Raw genomic sequence first — 27,674 nt, forward strand, 5'->3', positions numbered from 1 at the left:
GCTGTTGCGTGGACGTTAAACCACACACATACAAAACAAACGCTGTATATAATAACGAACAGACATTCCTCTGATATGTTGTACCATAGTCAAAAGTCACTAATCAACCAATCTAGTACAGGCTATTGAGCTTACAATTGCTCATCAACATACTTTGGCACCGTTCTGGACTGTGTACTTGTAACGAGAATCGTTGGAGCTGTGATAGATTCAATGGTTTGTGTAACTTGTCGTATGTGGTCTGTGTGAAGTTCTGTTGAGAACAGAGCTCTCCTCGTTTGTGCTGCACGAGCGCCTGTCAGCGCGCGCTGTCCCTATTACCACACATCAATCATGTCATAGTTACGTTCTACAAATTTGTATTTGTAAGTTTCGGTGTCCCCATCTCGTTGTTGTGTCAAATAATTTATTCACAAATGCATGGAAACACAGTTTGTATTAAAACGTTTTCTTAAATTGACAAGCTCGTGTGTTTCTATGCCTTGCTCAGAGTACGCATGTCGTCTGTGACGTATTTGATTATCAATAGACACAGCTTTATGTGAAAACTGACGATACTTCTCATATCGAGGCCCATACGTCGCTTGATCTGAGAGTTACAAAGAAACGTAAAGCACGTGCGTTAAACATGTGAGCAAAGAATGCTGTGGCAGCTGAATGTTGTATACTGGAGGGAAACCTCGAAAACATTGAGTTGACAATATTCTCGACGTCACATATACGTGACCCAGTCCTCACACACGGACACCGTTCAAATCTGATAGACACGCTGGCCTCTCACAAACATGTCATACCGGCCTTACACAAACACGTCATAAACGTCATACAGGCCTTACACAAACACGTCATATCGTCCTTACACAAACACGTCATACCGGCCTCTCACAAACACGTCACACAGGCCTTACAGAAACACGTCATACCGGCCTCTCACAAACACGTCATACCATATGATACCGGTCTCTCACAAATACGCCATATCGGCCTAACAAATACGCCATACCCACCTTTCACAAACACGTCATGCCTGCCTCACACAAACACGTCATACCGGCCTTACACAAATGTACGTCACACTGGCGTTACACAACTTCGTCATAGTGACCTTACACAAATACACCATACTTGCCTCACACAGATATGCCCTACCGGCCCTATACAAATACATCATACTGACTGAACACATACAGAATACACTAATACGTCATATCCGCCATACACAAATACGTCATAGAGACCTTACATAGATACGTCATATCTGCCTTTTACAAACATGTGCGTCAACTGACATGTAAACAGTTAAAATTATCATAAACAAATATTTTTTTCCTTTGGATTTCTTCTGAATTCTGGCTATTCTATTTCTAAATGACAGGATCGCTAACCTTGCATGCAATGTGAGGATATTGGCCATTGTCAGCTTAACACGTAAGAGAACACTTGATGTGGAGCTTTAGAACACGTGTTACCAATTGCACGAGGAATGAGGACTCTTGACCTGGAACACTTCTCGTGGTATGAACCCACGAAAGCCCTATTCCTGCTTGCCAGAGAGTTGTGCGTTAGTATGTTGTTCTCCTTATGTTGAGAGCTGCCGATTTCTGTAATACCACAATCATGTTTACAGCTAATAGGAATTGGTTACAAGGCAAACTTTATTGAATTGCTCGGCAGTCAATGCGAGAATACTGGAACATCTGTGCCAAATTTTTGGTTGAAAGAACATGCCAGATAAACAAGAACAATATGTAAGTTCCCCTTCATATCTCGTGGCTCTAACGCTAGTACATAGTCGGCAGATCTCATATGGTGCATTCGCTCACTTTTTTTGACATGACTTCATATACCGTTTTGTGTAGCTGTCGCAGTATTCTCGGCGAGCTCAGTCAGTAAGAAATGATATTGTTTCAGCACTGTTTGCCTGAAGTGACGTCGTCAAATATTATGTGAATTGCAGTGATATGTCCAAACATCATGATTTTGGCTCCATGCTTCCGGTCAGCGTTGCTCTCCCTCGTTGCAGATGATTGCTAGATACATGATTGTACATATCAGTGATAGCCATCCCTTGAGAATGGAATTAATCGCTCGCTAGGTGACGCTACAAGTCAAGTGATACCCTAACATGAACGGGAGTTGACCGCTAGGTGACGCCACCAGTAATTGATCCGTTCCAAAGGACCGGGTTTTGACGGTAGATGATGCAACACTTCTTCGCTCCACCTACTCTTGGATTGATATTAGAAATCTGACCGTTTGGTGTCGCCACAAATCAGTATTCTCATTCCCCGCGTGACTTCAGTTAGTCAGTACTGTAGGTGTCGCCACGAGTCGGGCGCACAATTATCGCGACAGTGCCTACTTTTTACTCGATCTGGGTAAAGCGCTCATCAACGTCGTCTGCAGGTAGAAGGTTTTTTTCCTATCGGAAGATGTAACAGGGATTATATTAAGCCAGTTTTGGATATTATCCTTTAATCGGAACTACCTTGGTATTGTCAAGGTAAGATATGTCTGGACATCTAATATCTGGTAAACTTTGCCGGGTTTGAGATATAAAGAAATATTTCGGCAAAAAGAAAAAGTAAAAAATTAACATAAAATTGAACATAATTCAGGTTTAATCAATCCGCTAAATGTTGACAATTTTATTATAGTAATGCATGAATATTCATTACTTCACTACTACTGGTTAACGGTGAGAATGTTGGGGTTTTCAGTGAAAACAAAAATGCATAATGATTATGTATTAGCATGAAAGAGAACTCGGTGATCTTAATATAAATGATAATGTATTGTACTTGGTCCTTGGTAACTAATGTCTCACACGTCTTAGAATCTTCCATAACTCATCTATAACACGTACATGAAACTAAGCATATTTTGGATCTATAGATATACAATTGTCAGAAGTCTGCATATCAGGTTCGTTTGTGTAGTTTGAGGTTTGTCTATATTATTTGCGTGTGTGTAGTTAGGGGTTTAGAGATAATTGCGTGTTTATAGTTTAATTAAGTATATAATTTGCGTGTTTGTAACCTTGCGTCTGGAGATACTTCCTATATAAGATTTGCGTGCGTGGTCTGGTATTTATAAATAATCTGTAAATAAGATTTCCGTGTATGAAGTCTGGGATCATGAAATAATCTGTGTGAAAGATTTGTGTGTCCGTAGTCAGGGTTTAGAGATTATTTGTGTAAGATTTGCATGTGTGTAGGCTGATGTTTAGAGTAAATCTGTATATAATATTTGCTCGTTTTTAACCTTGGAACGGTCTAAAACAAGCTACATTGTATATTTGCTGTCCAACGTGGAATTGTATTACCTGTCAAGCCAAAAGCAATTTTACCTTAATAAAAAATGATTACAAATGTAGGTATCCTGCACAAAATGTCCGACACAAAACCATATTATCTGACCAACACAAAATTGTATTGCCTGTCCAACAAAAACCATATTACTTGTCCAAAACAAAACTAGTTTACCCGTCCAAAACAAATATTCATCAACTGTCCAACACAAAACTATATAACCTGTTCAACACAAAATTGATCTTGCCTGCCCAATACAAACTATAATCACCTGTCAAACACAAAGCTATATCACCTGTCCAACACAAGCTATATTACCTGCTCAACACAAACTGCATTACCTGTCCATTACCAACTTTAATCTATAATTACCTGTCCAACACATAGCATATTATCTGTCCAACACAAAGCTATTTTATCTGTCCAACACAAAGCTATATTACCTGTCCAACACAAAGCTATATTATCTGTCCAACACAAAGCTATATTACCTGTCCAATACAAAGCTATATCACCTGTCCAACACAAAACTTGATAACCGATCCAACTCAAATGTGTATCATCTGTCCAACACAAATCTATATCACCTGTCCAACACAGAGCAATAGTGTATGTCCAACACAAAGCTGTATTACCTTTCTAACGAAAATCTATATTACCTGTCCAACAGTAAATATATTTCCTGTCCAACAGTAAATATATTTCCTGTCCAACACAAATCTATATTACCTGTCCATCAGAAACAATATAACCTGATCAACACAAAATTGTGTTATCAGTCGAACACAAACTATATTACCTGTCCAACACAAAACAATATTATCTGACCAACACAAAGCTATATGACCTGTCCGACACTATGCTATATCACCTGTCCAACACAAGATGGTATTGCCTGTCCAACACAAACTTTATTACCTGTCCAACATAAACTATATTACCTGTCCAACATAAACTATATTACCTGTTTAACACAAACTATATTACCTGCTCAACACAAACTATATAATCTGTCCATTAACATATAATTACCTGTACACGTAAGGCTATATCACCTGTCCAGCACAAAGCAATATTATCTTTCCAACACAAAGCTATAGTACCTTGTCAACACAAAGCAATTTTATCTTTTCAACACAAACTATATTACCTGCTCAACACAAACTGTATAACCTGTCCATTACCAGCTATGATTACCTGTCCAACACAAAACTTGATTACATATCCAACTCAAATTTGTTACGCCTGTCCAACTAAAGCTATATTACCTGTCCAACACAAAACTATATTACCTGTCCAATCCAGGGCATATTATCTGTTCAACACAAAGCTATATATTATCTGTCCATCACAAAGCAATATGATCTGTCCAACACAAAGCTATATTACCTGTCCAACACAAATCTATATCACCTGTCCAACACATAGCATATTATCTGTCCAACACAAAGTTATATATTAACTGTCAAACACAAAGCTATATTACCTGTCCAACACAGAGCAATAGTATATGTCCAACACAAAGCTGTATTACTTGTCCAACACAAAGCTATATTACCTGTCCAGCACAGAGCAATATTACCTGTCCAACACAGAGCAATAGTATTTGTCCAATACAAATCTATATCACCTGTCCAACACAAAGCTTTATTACCTGTCCAACACAAAGCTATATTAGCTGTCCAACACAAAATAAATAATCTGTCTCACACAAAATATATTACCTGTCCAACACAAAGCTATATTACCTGTCCAACACAAAATAAATAATCTGTCTCACACAAAATATATCATCTGTCCAACACAAAGCAATATTACCTGTCCAACACAAAGCTATATTACCTGTCCATCTCAAACAATATTATCTGATCAACACAAGATTGTTTTGCCTGTCAAACACCAACTATATTACCTGTCCAACACAAAACAACATTACCTATCCAACACAAAGCTATGTTACCTGTCCGACACTAAGCCATATTACCTGACTTATACAAGATGGTATTACGTTTTCAACACAACCTATATTACCTGTCCAACATAAACTATATTACCTTACCAACGCACAGCTATATTACCTGTCCAACACAAAACTATTTTACCACCCAAACACTAACTGTATTACCTATCTAGCAAAAAAATATATCATCTATCGTCACTTAAGTTTAATGTTGTAGTTTTCCAGCACACAATCATGGCTCATGAATCAGGTAACAATGGTCACCGTCAACCACAGTACAAGGAGTAAATAGTCCAGGGAAATATTGCTCATGTCGAAAACGTTAAAAGTCCTATTAAACGTATCCCTGAAGCTAAGACTTGTGGAAAAGTAGTTCCGATTATTGTTGGCCTCTTTACATGTACACACTTCCTGAAGAAAGTCTGTTCTTTGGTCTTTTGAATTCGGGGTTAATTGAGCAACTTTGGGATACCGGTACAAAATAATGGCGCATTCCTCATTTATTGGACTTGGTTTGATTTCGCAAAGAAAATAATTGGCTTTTGAATTGTAACATAAAAAAAACAGGTGCGTTTCTGGGTAAATGTTACAAAGTCTGTTGAAAGCTGTTTGTGGTACGCGGTCGGTAGGGGACGCCGGGCGCTCGTTGCCAAACGCGAGTACAACTTTGTGTAGCGTTTTCTTTTCGTTGATGTGTGTAGTATTTTGGTACGTTAATGAGGTATTATGGGAATAATTCCGGACTCTCAGTAACGTCATCTTTTTATTATTTGTGATAGTGGGTGTCTATTTTGTATAGGATGTTCTTTAGGCGCTGAGAAGAATGTTTAATTTCATTAAAACCATATGTTAAGACTAGAACAATGCCTACCCGAGCCGGTAATGAGCTCGGGTTCTAAGTATGTATATAAGACTCAGATATACAGCTGAGGTTAGAGAGGAAAATTTTGTGGCGACTATTTACTTTTTCGTTGTGAGAGGATAATGCACTCGTTTTTCGTGTAGAGTGTGTCACAGACGGGGACTTGCATCAGTATAGCAGTGTTTTCGCGGGACATGAATCTCGGATTTTCCAATGGCATGCTGTCAATTACAACATAACGATGTTAATTTGAAGGTAACGCTAACTCGAATTTTCACAAGCAGTTTTATTGCTCGAGGATCCAGATTTAGATTTGTCTGGCATTTATTATCTAATAACATATAATAAGGTTAAAATTAGGCCCATGATAATTGTATTTCTGATTATTTTGTTTGCATATTTGAATTAGTGTGTTTGCAGGATCAACATTATTTTAATTTGTTTTACTGAGCATATTTTATCGGCATATATATACAGCGATGGGATCGATCACGAGTTATGCATAATTTATAAACGCCATTTTCTGTTCAACATTTGGTAAAAAAATAATAAAGGTCATCAACGAAATGAAAGTATGGTAACTTCATTCTCAGAAAACTTTATGTTAGGTATATTGTTGAGGTAAAGAAAAAGAATCTCCCCTGAGAACCATAATGAAGATTAAAAAAAAGGTGAAAAGCATTAACCTTTGTTGAATGATTTGTGCCATTTCGTTGTTTCGTCTTATCGGGGTGAAAAAGACGAAACTCAAAATACCTTTTATTCTCGTTCTTTTGTCTTTTTGTCCATAAAACACGAAACAACCAGAATTAGACATTACTGAATCTCGTCTTTTCGCCACGAAACAACGAAGTGGCACTAATCAAGAAACATATTTACCAGACAAAGAAAACTTGCTGAATTATAAAACGAAAGGGTGGAGATTTGCGCAGTATCATCTTCACTAGCCAAGGGTTACGATCCGGTCTACTAGGGATGGTACCGGATAGTGACCACAGACAGACCGGGGTTTGAACCCGGGCCCCTCCGAACTACAGTATAGACGGACCTCCTGCCACATCAGCTACTTGGTTGCTGGCGTTCGCCCAAGTCCAGTTCCGCTACATTCCTCACTCCTTTTTCTAAGACTTCATCGTCGAATATAACCCAGATTTTACAACCCAGAGGTTGTAAAACCCCATTTCCAAGCGTACGTCCAATGCTTTAAAAAAGGTTGGTCACAGACACTACAAAGGAGAAAGAGAAATGCACGACGAGACTGGGATTCGAACCCACGACCCTCCAAACTCTCGACGGACGCTCTACCAATTGAGTTTCCTGCTCAACGTTCATCAACAAAGTACAGTTCTGCTACATCAGAACGCATAGACTAGGATACTGACAAAGTCGTTGGACCGTACAACGTTTTCTGATAGAATTCAGTTCAGTTCTGTATCTGCTCAAGTTTTACAACTTATGGCAATTACAGACAATAGGACAAAGACACTTGTACTTACACAAGGACAGTCACACTAACTCGCACACATCACCATCATCAAAGACACTCACACTAACTCGCACACATCATCATCATCAACAGACACTCACACTAACACGCACACATCATCATCGTCAAAGACACTCACACAAACTCGCACACATCACCAACACCAAAGACACTCACACAAACTCGCACACATCAACATCATCAAAGACACTCTCACTAACTCGCACACACCACCATCATCAAAGACACACACACTAACTCGCACCCATCATCATCATCATCACAGACACTCACACTAACACGCACACATCATCATCGTCAAAGACACTCACACAAACTCGCACACATCACCAGCATCAAAGACACTCAGACTAACTCGCACACATCATCATCATCATCAAAGACACTCACACTAACTCGCACATCATCTTCTTCTTCTATTAGAGGCACATTTCTACACACTTGAAATAGATTGAGATTCCTCTATATATGTAACTGCGCAAACCATTATTGTCAATACCTAAGCGGGCCTAGATCACAGTTTTCTGTAGTTAGTTTGTATATATGTTGTACTGCCGAATTAATGCAGTCATAAAAAGAAAACAGAATCTTACACTTTTGCGGGTTTTTGCGAAATATTTACATTAAAATAGCAAGGTATTATCTGTAAACTTATACTATGTGTGACTGGCCTTATACGAGTTTGCTTTTTCGAGTAGGAGTTTATATGCGTGCATATACAATCGTTTTCATATATATGTTCATCAGCTTTAAACTTGCTGAATATGAACAATGACTGCAGTACCAATATGTCATCTCACCTGATTGCTGATTGCGACAGGCTTGCACGCGCAAAAGAACAGCATATATGAAAGAAATGTGTTATCCACAGAGGAAGACATGAGCTCATTACATTTAATTCTGACATGGTCGAATAGATATAATCGATAATGTTTGTAACATATGGTGGATTGTTTAAATTCATATTCGCAAATTTTGGAAAATATTATTTTTTTCAAGTTCAAATGGAATTAAAATTTAGATGAAGTCTCGCTTAAATTGGATTGTTAACAGTAACGCGCGTTCCCATAAAATACTACAAGGTATGTAAATTATTAGTAGCTGCTTTTGACTTAGTCCGAATTATTCTGACGTTTTATCGCCTTTTTTCATATCGGTCTTAATCGACGACAGACCGATATGAAAAAAGTCGATAAAACGTCAGAATAATTCGGACTACTTTTGACTGTTCTATTTTTAGACAAACGAACTATAAACGTCACTGAAGCACGTGAAACCATTCGTTATCGCGGAAAAGTCGCTTCATGACAAGGGTTGTCAACCGTTTCCGAGAGCTGCTGTAGACCAAAATAGCTGCTGAGAATGCTAAGATTTTTGAGAATTCCTACTAAAGTAGCTATTTTTGACATGCGCGTATGTAATGTCGTAACCGGATAATTTATAATGCTTTTCACACAGAGGCTTGTAAAATAGAATCTCAATCATCTGTACTTAGGGCTAAAATTAGTCCCGTTTCCAAGAGGATTTTCATGATATAACTTTATTTACAATTATAGACATTTGTAACGATGGATATGGTGTGATGCAGGGACGTAACCAGGCGTACGCACGGACGCACGGGCTTCCACGTAATTTTTTCAAGTATACTTTTTTTCAGATAACAGGCGCATGATCGTCTACGTATATCAGGTTAAATTAATTATTACGCATTTGATAAAAAATATTAAAAGCCAAATATGAAAATGATAGGTATTTTATGTCTCAAACTGCACCAGAATTGGTTCCAGATTCAAAAAAAATCTCGGGAGCCGGGGGGTAACCCCCCTCCCAAACCCACCCCCTTCTTCGCGCTTCGTATGCTTCCACATACTCATAGTCCTGGTTACGTCCCTTTGATGTGACATTAACCTCAACTGTCTGTGTGTTAGCTGGAGTGTTATATATCCCCTCAACCAATGTATACAGTGCACCGTACAATGTAACCATACAACGATACAGTAACACGAATCACACGTGTAGGGCTACAGGGGAGAGTTCGTGTATTCCAAAGCTGAATTATTTTCAACATATTAAAGGCTACTTACGTTATATGATGATGGCGTATAATATTTAGTACGTACATTTGTTTATCATCTTTAAGATAATATTTACATAAATATTACACAATATCTATTTCTACTTTTCGACGTAAGTGTATCTACCGTATTCTATATCCAGCTTTTGGGCGGACAATTTTATTTTTTTTAATTTTCTTGAATTTAATTATTCATTTAAGATTATCGCGGACCGGACTAATGGGAATGCTTGGGCATGCACGTATGTCATATGCCTTATCCACGTGTGACTTTGTCAAATTTTAACAATTTATGCCTTGGCTTTGTCAGATTTTGTTAACGATCATATTTCATACGAATATATCTTTTTTCTGTGATTTAAACGCATACACAGCTAAACACACAGTTTTCTGTTAAAGCGCGCACATAGATAGGCTATTCTAATTACAGTTCTATTAGCTATTATAATGTTTTGTCGGAATTGATAAAAGGGATCTGCTGACTAACTGTGTGCTGGCCATCAAAAACACGTTTAAACGACTTTACTGAAGAAGAAAAAAACAGTTTCTAAAACGGTCTTTTTATGTGAGATATTCACTTTTATAAACTGACATTTTGTTTTTTATCAGAGCGTTTTGTGTGGGGGAAAGCTTGTCTATTCAGAAATGAATACTTTACAAACAGACTTTTGTTAAGTGAAATAATTTGTCGTAACTCTCTATATGACAAAAGAAATTCAGATGGTGTCTATAATCACAGAATGGTGATTAACGAAACTGGAATGACAGATCTTCAGCGCTTACCGTATTCATCAAAGGGGGCTAACTCGTGCGTCCGTGCGAGTTCACACGCCCGCGCCGTTTAACGCACAACAAATTAGGTAATAAAATAAGAGAAAATTATCGTAAAATAGAAATGAAGCATTTGATCAATAAGGCCATTATTTATAAGAAAATATAATAGAGAAGTATCTTTATACAACGTTCTCTCTGGAATAACAGGCTAAATGAGACAGTTTGGTAGTCCAAAATACCGGACTCCTCTTCTCGGTCCCTTCATATCATAAAGAGGAAATAGTCGTCTGTTTTAGTCATGGGGCATGTATGTTGTCAATACACATAGGGTATCCAGACCCCATCCTCGATACTCCAGGGGTTGTACGCCGACTTACGTTCTCTGCACAGCGAAAGTGAGCGTAACCTCTGGGTAAGCGAGGATTTCCAGGCCCGGACAGGGTATGAGTAAAAAAAAACTCTTTGTTATCTGTATTCACGACACAGTCAAAGGAATTATCACAATGTTTCATGTAGTAATACTGTACGTATTTTATATGAAGGTTTCAGATAGAGACTAACTGTCATAATTCGTGCATGTACTGTACTATTAATGTATCCGTATTATGAAATTTATAAATACTGAGTAGAACGTACGCTAGTTTGTGTCGTTCAAGACGTTTATAAAAATAACGAACTACCTATCGTAATTGCACTGTGCCTTATACATATACAATTTGTTCGTATATTGCTATCCAGGTACTCGTGTCGTCATTTAGACTGTACCGGTTTGTCAGTTAATAACTGAACACGTGACACCCTAACCTCCTTTTCGTGAGGTAGGTTCAGTGGATATTGTTGCTCAAGGTCATGAACAGTGCTATTTACACATACCCCATTAAATGCTATAGGGTCCGTTGTTTCAATGCATTTTTCGTTCTTGAATTCTTTCGTTAGTAGATCTAAAGACTGACGTGACATAACAATGCGTGGGGGAAACCTATATGATTTTAGGGGTTTGAAAACCGTGCATTCAGTTATCGTTTTGAAAACGCCCATTATCAGCAGATGGAATTTTAAATTTTCACTTTCCTGAAGTATATTTATTTTTCTCATGGCGGTCGGGTGGCACAGTGGATAGCTCTAGCATTTCACCAAGACGGCCGGGGTTCGATTTCTGGACGTAAAAATGTTTTGGGTCACCTGTCCGACCACGTGGAATTTCTCCGGTACACCAGTTTCCTCCTAAATTAAGACGGCCTAAGAGCGGTTAATATATAAGTTTAAAATGTTTTAGAATTGTTGTAAAATGAATAAAATTTATATAAATTTATACGAAACATTTTTGATTGGTTTGCTGTACTTTTTCCAACCGTCGGTACAGTAATACTACTTCACACTCTACACGTTAACTACAGGTTGGTATTTACTTGGGGCTAAAAACCATAACGCTAACATCCTCGAACGGTTATCCCTCGACCACAGAGTATTGAGTAAACAATTCTTTAAGTGTAGTTCGCAGTTTTCTTCGTCCCTAATTGGCTCGACTTTAGCAGGGAACACCTGAATTACTGTTATTGATTTGACATGAGTCCATGGTATTTGTATGGGGACAGGGGGATAGGACCAAAAAAATGCCAGTCAATGAAAATAATGTCATTTCTCATCCTAAAATATCCATGTAAAAAAGGTGACATTTCCCCATTTGCTGCATGTATCTCTCTGTATCACGGTTTAGATTTAATGTAATATTCCGTGTTTATATAGGGCGCCCCTCCCCAACCCTTCCCCAAATGCGCGCGCGCACGAATTTCGGACCTGAGCAAGACTGCGACTAATATGTCATTATGAAGTATATCGCTCTGGTAATGCGTCTAATGAAGCTATTTTTTCAGGTTAAAATAAACATTTTAAAAGAAAATATGTATTTTTTTTAACAACTTCAGATAAAAAATGAAAATCGTTGAAGATTATAAAGTGCTCCGATTTAGCGCACACACCTTTCCACTTTGCACCGCTCGGAGATAAACAAACCTTCTTATCATCCGGGCTTGTAGATTCCCTTAACTTATTGATTTGCTTTTAGAGGCCATGTTGATACGTTTAAACAATAAAAGTTAACAGAAAAAAATGAAGTTGACCACATATAGCTTCTAAATTTCTTTCTATACGCCTCATATTGACATATATCGATACATATTTTGGTTTGGTCCACAATTTTAAGGCAAATACATTTGTTATTTTTTGTTTTTTTTTGCAAAGTGCCAAAAAATCAAGTCTATTTCACAGGACCGGATTTAAAAGATTTTTTTTTACTAAAACATGAATGCTAAAAATTGGTGATACCTAAAATTTAATTGAATTCTAAAGCTAAATTAAATACAAAATTCCCCAATGATCGCACCATATATGGAGTTATTCTAAATTTCATTTTTTTTCTCAGGGGAGCTTTCTAGTCCTAATTCCCTCAGAGAGCACTCAACTCATCAGTTATCGCACCTTTGGCGAAAGGAGTATACGAAGTCATGGCTTCAAAAATTGTTAGCCTACTCCTTTTCGAAATTCCTGTTTCCATCTCTGTCTGTGCATAGATGTCTATTTTTGTTCAAGCTGAGAATGTGATTGCTGTCACAGATTTTTTTTTTTTTACTTCAATGCGTCAATTTTTGCTCCCGTCACAATATGCCTCTATTATCGTACTGACTGTAGATTATACACAGGGCGATAACCTCAAGATAACAGTCAACTAAATGAACAAGACCTCCATGTTAGGTCAAATTGAAGTTAAACATTTGCACTGTTGCCCTGAAATGTGTGTGGGAATTATCTCCCTTGGTTTCTCGTACAGCAGTCGCTTGAAAAGTGGCGAGCTATCAGCTAGTGTATCAGAGTGTTTCGGAGGGTCTAACGTATCACAGCGGGATGCAGGGGTCCTTCCCCAGGGGGTGACAGCTATGGCCCGACCCCAAGGGCGCTTGTGCAACTGTAACATGGGCTGTCGAAGGCAAGAGGATTGTCGACAATGAGAAACATGTTGACGTCGCGAATGTGAAAGTAGGACACCGCCCACGCATACATGTGTGTGTCGCTTATCGCACTGTGACCGATATTTCGCTCAATCACAGACATTGGCGCTCATTTCGATAGAATACACAAACTGTAGGCAGACATTTTAGGTACACATATGGACTACTATATTCACCGTGGAAGAAATATGTGACAGGAAGGTACATTTTCACGGTAAGTTAGCATAATTTTGTATTGTAACCTCAGTAGAAATTTTTGCGGCCTGAAATTTTCACCGTAAACATTTTAATTACATGCAAGTATTGCAGCTCTAGGCAAGCAACGAAATAGAATGGAAGTAAGACGCCTCATTTTTTTAATATGGTTTATTGTCTACCAAAAGACTTAAAGTATTTAATTAATTTTATTTCTTATTAGGCCTGAAACTATTATAGTATTTAAATATCACGGAGTTAGATTATCTATAAGTCCTTGGTATTATTGACAATTTGACTTTAGCTATATTATAACTATAAGTAGAACTCCAAATTCTATACATGGTATATTTTAAATATAATTGTATGCATAATGTATGCTATCGTATGTCAATCAACCTAGTAGAAAATATTAATGTTGAATTGACTTTTAAATTGTGAAAAAAATGTTTTGATTTCAGTTGCACTTTGTGGACTAATTACTATTTCAATTGCATTTGTAATCGCTTAAAGGCCATGTTTACTGATTATTCTTAAGCAGCAAAAATGAATCATGACAAAACTTTTGTTGATTCCTAAATCCATCACAAACAAGTATATCACACCATGAATATGTACGCCTCTCATGATCAGAATATGATAAAAATATTCCTACAATATAATTTCAATTTAATCTGTTTTGATATAGTTGGGATTGTTTACCGATAGCCCACTGCTGAGCTAGGGAAATACGGTCTCATAATTATAATGATTCCTAGGGAAGGAATTCAGTTCAAGGCAATGTTACGAGACCAAAGCACCCACAGCAGAAGGCATTTATTGATTAAGGACAGATGTAATTATAGGCAGGTACTATAACTTTATTATCCCCACGTGGTTTGTCTATCAGTGTCCAAGCTTTTAATTGTGATACATCATGTTCTACATTCCCTACATGCAGATCTTAGATTGCAATAGTTTATCTTCAGTAATTCAATACATTGATGTCTAGGTCAAAATTTATTAACAAATTGTCAGTTGTTAAAAGTACATCAAACTAGTTGATGTTTTCGGCAGTTACAAAAAAATGTAATATATTTATGTTGTACTGTTTAGCATTCATATTATAATGGCTCTTAGAATTGGATATTTGGACATGCGTGCCGCTTGTTCAGGCTTATTTGCTGATGTTGATGACTAAATATTTCATTTATCTTGCAATGATATAAGCCCATGCCTGGTAATAAGCCCAACCATGTCAATTACAGTTCAATAGAATTACTAGCAAATGATACTTCATTGTCCTGTAATGGACCCACCCCCTACATTGAGTCTAGAGATTATGTGTTGGTCCCCTTGACTTATTGGAGGATAAACACAGTATTTATAAAAGAAAGTGATTTCCTAGCAAACAATAAGAGCTCACTGTTTTATTTAGATTTAAAGTTCAGTGAAAGGTCTTGTTAAATGGGTATCCAGATTGTCCAGGTATCCAGATTGTCCATGTGTCCAGATTATACAGGTATCCAGATTGTCCAGGTATATAGTTTATACAGAATTCTAGATTATACCAGTGTCATGCATAACATGTGCCTCTTGCTTAAATAGTATCCAGACACTTTTCATATTCCTGTCAGGTCCTGACCAAAATGTACCCCCCAGATACTTTTCATACACGTGACCAAAATGTACCCCCCAGATACTTTTCATACACCTGACCAAAATGTACCCCCCTAAATACTTTTCATACACCTNACTTTTTATACACGTGACCAAAATGTACCCCCCAAATACTTTCATACACCTGACTAAAATGTATCCCCCGGATACTTTTATACACCCAACCAAAATAACCCCCGGATACTTTTATACCCTGACTAAAAAGTGCCCCCCCTATCTTGTATTTTTGTAAGTGCTTAAAAAGAAACAGGGAGTGAGGATGGGGTTCTTAGATTCACAATAAAAAAAATTAGGAATTTTCTTGGCTACATTTCAGATGTAATACAGAAGGTATACAGGGGATACATATTGGTAAGGGTATCAAAAGTATCTAAGAGGAACATTTTGGTAAGTGGTATAAAAAATATCTTGTGGGTACATTTTGGTTGAGTGTATAAAAAGTATCCGGGGATGGGGAGTTGAAGAGGGGTTTGGTAATGATAGTTTCTACATGACTTGCAAACCTTATTGTTGCCCGTGATTGAAAATTATCTAAGCATAATTTCCAGGCCCCAGGTGTGAGGATTTGGTGGGGTAGGGGTGGATAAATATTCCCCTGTAACATCCTGATCAATTTCTGAACTCAATTGGACTAAAAATACAGAAATGTAAGATTTTTCATAGGGGGGGTGTGTTACTTTTTGGTCAGTGTATACAAAATATCAAGGGGGTACATTTTGGTCGGGTCTAGATTATACAAGTGTGTAGATTACACAAGTGTGTAGATTATACAAGTGTCTAGATAATACAAGTATGTAGATTATACAAGTGTCTAGATAATACAAGTGTGTAGATTATACAAGTGTCTAGATTATACAAGTGTGTAGATTATACAAGTGTGTAGATTATAAAAGTGTCTAGATTATACAAGTGTGTAGATCATAGATTATACAAGTGTGTAGATTATACAAGTGTATAGATAATACAAGTGTGTAGATTATAGATTATAGAAGTGTGTAGATTATACAAGTGTGTATATTATAAAAGTGTGTAGATTATACATGTGTGTAGATTATACAAGTGTGTAGATTATTCAAGTGTGTAGATTACACAAGTGTGTAGATTACACAAGTGTGTAGATTATACAAGTTTGTAGATTATACAAGTGTAGATTATACAAGTGTGTAGATTATACAATTGTGTAGATTATAGATTATACAAGTGTGTAGATTATACAAGTTTGTAGATTATACAAGTGTAGATTATACAAGTGTGTAGATTATTCAAGTTACACAAGTGTACAAGTGTCTAGATAATACAAGTGTGTAGATTATAGATTATATAAGTGTGTAGATTATACAAGTGTGTAGATTATTCAAGTGTGTAGATTACACAAGTGTGTAGATTATACAAGTGTCTAGATTGTAGATTATACAAGTGGGTATATTATATAAGATTGTAGATTATACAAGTGTGTAGATTATGCAAGTGTGTAGATTATACAAGTGTGTAGATTATACTGGTCAAAGTTCAAATCAAGTGTGTAGATTATTCAAGTGTATAGATTATACAAGTGTGTAGATTATACAAGTGTGTAGATTGTAGATTATACAAGTGTGTATATTATATAAGTTTGTAGATTATACAAGTGTGTAGATTATGCAAGTGTGTAGATTATACAAGTGTGTAGATTATACAAGTGTGTAGATTATTCAAGTGTGTAGATTATACAAGTGTCTAGATTATACAAGTGTCTAGATTATACAAGTGTGTAGATTATAGATTATACAAGTGTGTAGATTATACAAGTGTGTAGATTATTCAAGTGTGTAGATTATACAAGTGTGTAGATTATACAAGTGTGTAAATTATAGATTATACAAGTGTGTAAATTATAGATTATACAAGTGTGTAGATTATACAAGTGTGTAGATTATTCAAGTGTGTAGATTATACAATTGTGTAGATTATACAAGTGTCTAGATTATACAAGTGTGCAGATTATATAAGTGTGTAGATTGTACATGTTATACAGGTATTAAAATTACACAGGTGTCTCAATTATACAGGTATTAGGAAGATATTTCTTTGGATTATACAGGTCTTAGTTATACAGGTATTCAGCTTATACAGGGATCCATATTATGCAGGTATTCAGCTTGTACAGGGATCCAAATTATAAAGATATTCAGATTATACAGGGATCCTGATTATACATGTTTTCAGCTTATACAGGGATCCAGATTATAAAGATATTCAGATTATACAGATATCTAGATTATAAAGGTTTCGTTGCACTACAGTTTGTTAAGTATATTGACATCATAACCAAGATAACCAAATTAATGATAATAAAATGTATGTTTGATAAAATTAAAAGAGTACAACTATGTTACAAAAAATTGTCTCCCTGCAATGAAGTGTTTCTATGTTGTATTTCACAGTACAAGGACTAACATTGATCCACAGTTGGAAGAATTCCATATAGTGTTTGTACTATTCTGTATAATAGGTGTATATTATATCAATTATATTCCTATTAATGACAGCAGCTAACAGCATTCTGAGTTGATATCGTAAATATATAATTGTGAAATATTAACCCAAAGGCACATACTTTTCACTAAACACTACAGGGAAAGGCTTTTGTTAGACGCTATATAGCCAGCCATATGCTCTTGAGTTTATGCAGTTTTCAAGTACCAAATGGAAATGGCGACACAGATATCTTGTATAGATGGAAAACATCTCGAATAAATTTGGAGCATAGAAATATATATTAAGCACTATATCAATAGACATTAGGAGCCAATTTACTGTAGAATAAATATTTTGGTGCGCTGGTAATTAATCCCTTCCCTGTGTTAACGTTGTATGTTATGGATACAGGATTTTTTCTATCACGATAGATTTGGATTTTGGCTGCATTCCCAATGAGATTTAGACATTTTCACTCTAATCTTAAAACAGAAAGATTAACAAGAAAGAACAATAATCAAAAGGTTTTGCTTAAACAGCATGTTATAATTTCATTTCCTAATTTTCTGCATAGGTGCAAACAACAAGTAGGAATAGGACGTTCTTTTTATTTGGAAAAAAAATGATGAAAAAGGGAAGAAAAGTGGAAGAGGTGAATTGTTACTAAATCAGTTTTCCCAATTCAGGGGAGATCGTTGGTAACTCCTAAAACCCCTAGAAACCCCTGGACATGTCCTTCCAGCTGACAGCATTCATTTTAGTGTTGTTACTTTCATAGTTTTATAGTTTTGGGTAGGGTTTTGAAGAAACAAAATGAAAACTGTGAAGACCTTCAAGTTTCATGAATGATAACTTGTTTTAGGGGTAAGGGTATGAACATTGGTTGGTTATGGACACAAAGTACATGTTTGTGTGGAAGATCTTATCAAACTGAAAAAAAGAAAATTATCGTGGCCAGAGGATGTGTCACTTAATAGACTCTGTATGCAAGTGGTCAAAGTTCAAATCATTGTGATGCTCTTCTGATTAATTGCTTTCATCTTTATCTTTTGAAAAACTTTGTATACTGCCATTATCCGTCTAGCAGAATTTGACGTTATAAAGAGATTTTGGCAATATAATAAAGGTGACTTGTAAATTAATAAGGATTTTGTTGAGATATTCTTTCATGTATTAATGGCGGCTAATCTATTTATTATACTATTTAGTTTTATTTGAGGTTTGTCTTTTTGAGATGTGGATTTTTTGGTACAAAAATATTTAGACAATTTTAAAATCGTAACAATTAAATTTCTGTAAAGTTTGCTTTCAGCAGAGCAGAGAAGGATTCTGATATTGACTGTTTCTGTTGGATACGTACAAGAGGGTATAAGAAAATCTACATTAAAATTTTAAAAAAAGGAAAGAAGAGTAGGTCTTTGTGCTTCAATACACTGCAAGTTATTTCCAATTCAAGAAAAGTGGCAATTCCCGAAAAAACACAGGTCAAACCGTGTTTGGGGGTTAAATTGGTGTGAGGTCGGTGTACATTTTGTTTTCGTCGGAGGAGGAGGAGGGGGAGGATGTTATGGTTTGTGGACTATAGAGAGTTTGGGGTTTATAATTGATGTATGGGTTGGGAGGTGATGACCTGGGAGCTAGTGTTGATGGAGTGTGAGACATACCTAAACAAATACCTTGTAACTCCACTTGTCCAGATAATTGGTAGTCAATGATGTCCATCGATCACTGCCTGTAATTAGGGGCAGGTGGGTGGCCTGACAACACCCCTTATCGTGAGGTCAAAGAGTACACTTTCAGACCAGCCAAAGATCCAGATTGTTTTCCCATCATGCAATTTTGTTTTTGTTGATTTTATGATAAGTATTAAATCATTTGTTTGCTGACATGTGTCTGAAGTAAACAGATTCCATATATGTATATATACATATGTATATATATAGTCCAACCTGTATTATATAGACCACCCTGGAGAGAAGTTCAAAGATTGGTCTATTAATGCAGGTGGTCTCTTAATACAAGTGAATTTCACAATGAGATCAACAAAATAAGGGACTTTAAAAGTGGTCTCTTAACACAGGTAGTCCCTTAATATAGATGTCAGCATAAGCAGGTTAACGTTTGACTAGCAGAATTTAGATGGTGAGATTCTTTTGATTTTTGCAGTCAAAATGTAGATATGATTACTAGGACAAGCAAACAACCTTCCAGAAGAGTTGACTCTACACTTAAGGTAGAGTTAAAGCACCATGTGTTGTATCTCCAACAAAGGAGAGTTCCAATTTTTGTTTGTCATTTTTTAGACTTGGACTTGCTTGCCTATTTAATGTGAGTCTTAATACATTAATACTTTATTAATATTATTGAGGTATTCCGTAGCCACTCACTTAACTTGGTTGCTTTGCTTACTGCATTCGGAACATCCATTCGGAACTCCTCATTTTTACATTACCTACCGTCACTATATCTTGTCTTTCACAGTAGTTTTAGGTGAACAATTAGAAACTTCTGACCTTTGGTCAGCATCTAATCTAGATGTCCTGGTTCTTTATCCTTCAATGGGTCAATTTAAATTCAAACACTTTCATTCTCATAGCTGTCACTGACAAAGTATCATCACATTTTGCCTTCTCAATGTTAATGCTCCACATTATCTTGTTTGGGAAATTTTGATCCCCATATATACCTCTTAAGCTTGATATCAAACAGCGTTGAGCTTGTCCATTGCGCTGCTGGTATTGCTGTTAATAATTTGAATACTTTCTGCAACATCACTGGTAAGTGGGAAATAATTAAGGAAACAATTACAACTTATCTTTGTTTAAATGTAGAGTAACATAAAGTAAATTTCACAAGAAAATGACTTTTCAATGTTGTATATAAGATAAGTAATGGGACTCACAACTTAAAGATTGGATTCCTACATTTTATGAAATATCATTACCTAATTTCACTTTTAATTATTTTCCAAAATTTGAAGTTCTTTTAACTGTTATGTTGTGAAACACAGGCAGCAGTTGTAAAAGTGTCAAATGAGGTAAAGGAATTTCCAAAAGGGCATAATTACAATATGAAATTCATTGTAAAGACTGTATTTTTTTCATTCAAAAGGGGGCATAATAGTATACAAATTTATTGTACCGATTTGTTTCTCTACATTTACGAGAAGAGCTTTATTTACTACTTACAATGAGGTACTGATGTGACTCCGATGCGTTGCACTCTATGGACCTGAACAATGTGGCCTCGACTTGATGATGCTTATTGGTGTTTGTGTTTCCGAGGAGGTAGAACATTGATATTTACATAGCTGGGATTATAAGGTTACATAAGACAAGAAAAGATGTGTGTAGGGATAAAACAAACAGATTATCTTGTAACATAGAGCTACCAGTGCTATGTGGTGTCGCTCTGGAATGGAGGTTGTGAACATGTGGTAGCCACATGCGGCCCTCTGATCAGATTGTTGGGATCGTGTAAATGTCGGCACTGATTTGCTGGGTGAATTATATGACGAGCTGTGAGGTACATTGTACAGTTATAGATCAGGAACTCTGGAAATAGTCATGTATTCATTGTCCCCGAGTATAAATGTTCAAAATGTAGTTTTTGAGAAAAATCTGAAAATGTCAAGTGTTTTTGTATTTTATTTTGTATTTGAATGATATTGATAAATTCCAATACTTATGTATGGTTTTTGTTTTGATTTTTTGATATTTAACAAAATAAAGGTAACGGAAAAATTTGAGTTCAATTTTGGATACAAATCATAGAATTATCTTTGTAAGAAATACAAAAGTAAGAATTGCCAAAATAAGTATCACAAAGGTTATAATTGCCAAGGTGAAAATTGCAAAGGATATATAGAATTTCCAAGGTCTGTCAATAATGTGATAATTCAGACCTATATAGACCGTAAACCATAAAAAAAAAATGGGCAGAAATGTCTCGTAAATGAAGCAGAAATAGCCAGACAAATTCTTCATTAGGTCCTGATGAGCTCTGGGCCCGGGCTGCATTGTTATACTTATTCTGGAGACATCAGTTCAATTTACCTCACATATATAACAATGATGGTCTCAAATTGCTGGCACTTTTGTAAGTGTTTGTCTTTGATTCCATGTCATTAGTTTTCCAACGGAGAGAAAGTAATAACGAAACCTTTATCCTCTCCTGTTTAAGTCATGTCTTCCTATTTGTTGTTGCTTCTAGCAACAGCTAATTTGGCACATCATGTCTTCGTGACGATGCCATGCAGATAACCAGCCAGATAATGGTGGAATATTTGGCTTTGGGCAGCCGTGATAACTTTGTTGTTTTATTTGATAGGAGAAATGCATCATGGAAAATGTTCCGTAATGATGTAAAATTGTTATTCCATTTACGTAGCAAGCTATTGTAATCTTGTAGAGAAACATAAGTTGATAAGATAGATAATAGAAATGTTTGTGACGGTGATGTTTCATGACCTGTGTAGTGTAGCTGTTTTGTTTGTGCATCATAATCATGGCCTTTATTGTACCGCCAAATCAAAATGCAACTATATGTATGATTATATTGACAGTCCTGTTAAACACAAATATAAATCAAATTTTAAAATATACTTTATAGAAATTTAGTAGAGTGATTTCAAATTTGGATATTTGAAAATAGAAATAAAGCAAAAAATCAAGTCCTACACTTTATAAATATTGCTGTCAAGGAATTGGAAATGTGCAGAATCTAAATGAGATCAAACCTTACAGGCAGCAAGGCCTATGAGGGAAAACAATGGCAAGGGAAGTAACTGTAAGCCAGAAAGAATGGTTTTTCATCTTCTTTATATAAAAGGAAAAAAAAATCTGATTTGATCTTTTCTCTTTCTGATTATAACTGATGCAGTAAATGGAATATCATCAGACAAATGCAGATATGCTACAGTCATTCGATAAAAGTATGAAAGCTGGAGAGGCTGAAGATTAGGAGTCGAGTCATGTTGGCACTGGTGTTAATAGTTCCCCACTGGTACCACTGGAGGAGACTAGATGTACACTTCCATCTGTCAGTCTGTATATGTCACTTTGTGGGGGTATATGTCATATACTGTGTCACCTATATTTGCAAAGTACGCCTTGGAATGGCAAAAGATGGCTTGCTGAATAAGGTCTTGTACGTACCAAACTATTCACAGAGTAATGGCCCCTTTTTTCACTGTGTGTCACATTGTCCAGGTCGTATCTTAATTGCTGTGTTGCCTAAGATTTGCCGATTTTTATATGTGCAAACCTTATGACATGAGACCTGATTTCAGTATGTGATACTCCATCGTTCCTTAACTTAAGGAATGATGGAGTGTCACATACTGAAATCGGGTCTCATGTCTCACTTTATACAGAGTTATAAGGTAACAGTACCAAAATCGGATCACCAAACCATCATTTTATTCATTCATCGAAAAATCTGAGTAGGAATTATATTCATTTATGGTTGTATCAAAGGAAGAGAATCGATTGGTGTTCTTACAAACGAAATTATCACCAGGGCTCACTTGAGATATTTATAGAACGCTCTGAAGTCACCTAACATTGCTTCCGTTTTTTGCGAATGTCAGGAGCCCTATCGGATCAAGGCTTGAATTTTGCAGTATCTTACACTTCAAATGAATATTTTTTGTCGGCATATTAACATTTCATGATGACCTTTAGAATTCATATGACAAAACGTATTTCTATAGTGTGAATTTATTTCTTTAGTCCAAAACAGAATGTATAGTCATCGCACGCACCATTTAAAAAAACTGTAACTTAAACAATAACATTTGAGTTTGAATTACGTTTTCTGGTGCTACGTGTGTTTGAACTTAAAACTCATCATCTGTAGACAAAAAATGGTGTAGGGCTATCTACTCTAATGCTACATCATTGTTATAACTGATTTGTTGACACAATTTTTGATTTATAAGTATTTTTGCAAAAAGTGATCCGATTTGGGTACTGCCTCCTAAGCCCTTTGATCAACTTCAATATTTAAGCCTTCCAGAAATTGAGGGAATATGACTTGCTTGTGTATTTCATCTTTACTTACTAATATTGATGATATCTCAATAAAATTATTTGTACATTATATGAAGATTATTAGAGAGGGATTTTTCCCTAAGGTAAATTGAAGAATTTTAGGTACAGTGTAAAAAAGGCTGCCTACTGTTGAAGATTAGAGTCTAGCTATATGTAGATGTTCAAAGCTTGATATGCTGATAAGAACGATTGGCAACAGATGTCAAAGTGAGGTTATTTAGTGAAGAATTTCTGAAACATCTGTTTCTCTCAATTTAATGAATTTATTTGTTTATATATCACACAAATGTGTTGATACACAGACAAGCAGCGGACAAACAAAGTATCACCCAACTAGCCTTGGTGTGATCTCTATGACAGATGATAAAGTAAGGTCGAGTAATCGCTGAAGGTCATATGTCAAGGTCACAAAGTCAATTATTAAACTTCAAGAAATGACAGAGAGCTTGTTGATAACAAATACAGTATAAATACAATAAACAGATTTCGTCCTTTTCTTTGGTTTAAGGACGTGCCTTCATTATTAAGCTTTTATGTCCTGTGCTGGTAAAAAAATGTTATTTTTTGGAGAATACCTAAGTAAAGTTTTCTCTAAAATAGGAAAAAAAAGGACATGTTTCCTAGATCCAGTTGATCAATGACGACCTTTGACCTTTGACCTCACAATAGTGCTTCCAACAATGTTACTTATTGGGTATCTGCTAAAAATAATTTACAATTATTGTTTCAGTAATAAGAAATAGAAGGAAAAATTTGTAGGAACATTTAGGTAGTCAAATATTATAATTCCATTCCATTTTTGGAGCAGACATTTTAACTTTGAAAGATATTTGTATAAAAACTTGACGGTGGGATATCAAGTATAGAGTACAATATTGGTTATTTAATTATGGAACACACAGGTTGATTTTGTCATTTTTGTGTTCATTTTATGTAATATCAATGCCGATGGCCACTCAATTAAAGGGAGATAACTTAGGAAGGGATTATAGACTGTTAACATCTTTAATTCAGACCAATATAAAGTGTTTTCCAATTTCCTGTGTTTTGCGCAGAATTTGAATGTTTTTCTATTTAACACTTTGATGTCTTTCACTACTCTGGCAGGCAGACGCTGTTACGAGTTTGTAGTGTTCGCTGCTCAATGAAGATGTATTTCTGTCTTACGAAAAAGTCTGGAACTAAAGGAGAAATTAGACCGGAGGAAGTGGCCCGACTCAAACCTATCCTCTCACCTTCATTTCCTAAGTTCTGGATATAGATTTACATATGTGTTACTTTGAATTTAAGTATTTCTGTCAGGTAAAAAAACAACAGGTGTGCTATACATTAAGTCTGCACTAGATGTCCCTTGTATCACCATCTGGTTCTAATCTGGCATTGTCTGTTTCCTTTCCTGAGTTCAACTGTTATTTTACTTTTTACTGCTGTTTGTTATATACAAATATATATATATATGTCTATTTAACCCCCCCACATCCCCCTTATGCAAATAAGAAAGGAGGTGAGGGGCTGAAATCAGATTGCTTATCTGGTACACAGCAATATTTTGTTGATATGTTCCCCCTAAACTACAGGACTGATATAAACTTTAACTTAGTTTATTCTGATATCTGCCTCAATATTCAGATCATAGTCCATATTTATTAAATGATAGTAAATAACAATGTTTTTGATGTGAGGTCACTCAGATGTTGTTGTGAATCTCCTTTCATTACTTCCCCAAAATTTATCAATGCCGCTTTCAAAAGTTATTAGATTAGGTGCATGATCGAATCACATTCTCAGGTAAGGAACTTTAATTTGTACAAAATAATGTTTCCTTTAACTCATTCACCCCTGAACACACATTTGAACTCCTTCAATTCAAAGGTTGGAATTTAGTACATTATGTAATTACAGGGGCGAATGACTTAACATCAATAAATTGCGCACCTACTTTTTTTTCCTTTTCCTCTCCTTTTAAACAGAGTTATGCCCCTTTTTGTAAAAAAACAATCATAAGAAAAAAATGCTTTAAAATTCTAGACTAATTTCTATGAAACTTTGTACATATGATCAGTAGTAGTGGACCTGCATTTAAATGTTAACTTCTTCCCCTTTAAAGGAGTTATGTCCCCTTTCTTTTCTAGTGTTGTTTTGATGATGAAATATTATCCGATATTGATTGACAACATAACTAATTTAATTGATTGTTTGATGATCTGTCATCCATTAATCTGTTGAAATTATTGCGTGATTAACAATGTAAAATGCAATTTTGACAATGATTAAGAAACATATTAGCTAAATTTAAACTATAGAAGGTTTAAAGTATGAGGAATATATACCTGTAATCAACCCATCACCTGAAAATTTGAATATTTTACTGGAACATAATATAAATAAATAAATACTAGTCTTGATTTAGATGTATCATGATGAAATCGAAATTGAAAGTGCAGTAGTGATTATATTCATGTATTTTCTGGGGACTTTTTAGGGCAGATAATGGGCCCCTTTATGCCTTATTGCCAAATTTTGCAGTTTGCTCTAAAAAAACTTCTTTCCCAAATTGTATATTTTCTGCCCAAAATGAAACAAAAAGGCCCAGTCCCAAATTAACGGAAAAAAACCCACTGCAATATCACTATAAAGTGAACAGAAAATTCTCATCCTTACTGGAATTTTTCAGATACCATAGGAATTTAACAGGTGGAAGCTTTGCAATTGTATAATATTGTCATGCCCTTGGGGTGAACTCTCGTTTGTTCAAATTCAGACTTTGTGGTGCCATAAACATTTGCACTTTGTTTGGACAATAAATTCAGCGTTTATTTTTTCAATTTCAAATATAAAAATGGATTTTTGATCAATTTGTAGTCTCCATGTATATTTTGTGTGGTATGTTTGGATAGGAAACATATAATGTGTTGGGTGTTAGCTTGAGGTTTCCAGCGTAGCATAAATATAATGTTAGTTTGGACAAAATCTGATTACGTGTTGACAGATCACATACATAACTGACAAATACAACATTACAAAACTCACTTGTATAACCCAAAAACATACAGCCCAGGATACTGTATTTGACCTAATAAATGTGTGGCAGATTTTAATTGTGCTATAGGATTATGGTCGCCTTAAGCTTCTAGCTTCGAGCTAGAGGGAATTTCCCTTTAGCTCAGTGGTAGAGCATCGGACTAGGAACCTACGGATCACGGGTTCTTTCCCCGGTGGAAGCACACTACTCTCTTTCCTGTTACAGATGGTGCTGTGACCAGGATTGAGGTATTCCAGGACAAACACATTTAAAAAAGGGGGGAGTAGTGTGGCAGATTTTAATTGTACATAGGATTACGTTCACCTTCTAGGTGGATTTTAATAAATTTGGGTAGCAGAATACAGTAGAAATGGCCCGACTCTGATAAACAAGGCACATGTCGAGGAAATGTAAACACAGCGGATTTACCCTACACAACACATGTATACATGTATATATATTTGTAAACTGCATTTCATTTACAATACATATAAAGCACTGAGAAGTGTATAAACCTCTTTTTTCTATGTATGTCACTTGTGTGAAAACCATGGTTACCACATCAAAAATTACCAAAAAATGCCAAAAAATGCTATTTTTAACCCAAAATTTGACCCCCGCAAGTAGTAATTTTTTTCCTAAGCTCTGTCTGAAATTAAAGATTACCTACCTGGTTGCAGAATTATCTGGGTCGCAGTAAAATTGTAGAACTTGATTTTTTGCAATTTTGCGTCGTGTGCTGTTGTCAAAATTTTACCTCCTGTAAAGCTAGCTTTTCATGTGTACGCACCCTTT

At 35.8% G+C, this 27,674-nt stretch overlaps 1 protein-coding gene across 1 annotated transcript in view; it reads left to right on the forward strand.

Annotated features, from left to right (window-relative positions):
- The first annotated feature begins 13,286 nt into the window (after window positions 1-13,286).
- The window catches only part of LOC110458270 (arrestin domain-containing protein 2-like), a 117,100-nt gene continuing 102,712 nt past the window's right edge, over window positions 13,287-27,674 (forward strand). Inside the window, exon 1 of the mRNA XM_021509891.1 lies at window positions 13,287-13,707. The gene's annotated coding sequence lies outside the window, so the exon portion shown is untranslated. The remainder of the gene's footprint in view (window positions 13,708-27,674) is intronic.

Source organism: Mizuhopecten yessoensis, unplaced genomic scaffold (genome assembly GCF_002113885.1).
Source record: "Mizuhopecten yessoensis strain PY_sf001 unplaced genomic scaffold, ASM211388v2 scaffold9525, whole genome shotgun sequence".
NCBI classification, from domain to species: Eukaryota; Metazoa; Mollusca; class Bivalvia; order Pectinida; family Pectinidae; genus Mizuhopecten; species Mizuhopecten yessoensis.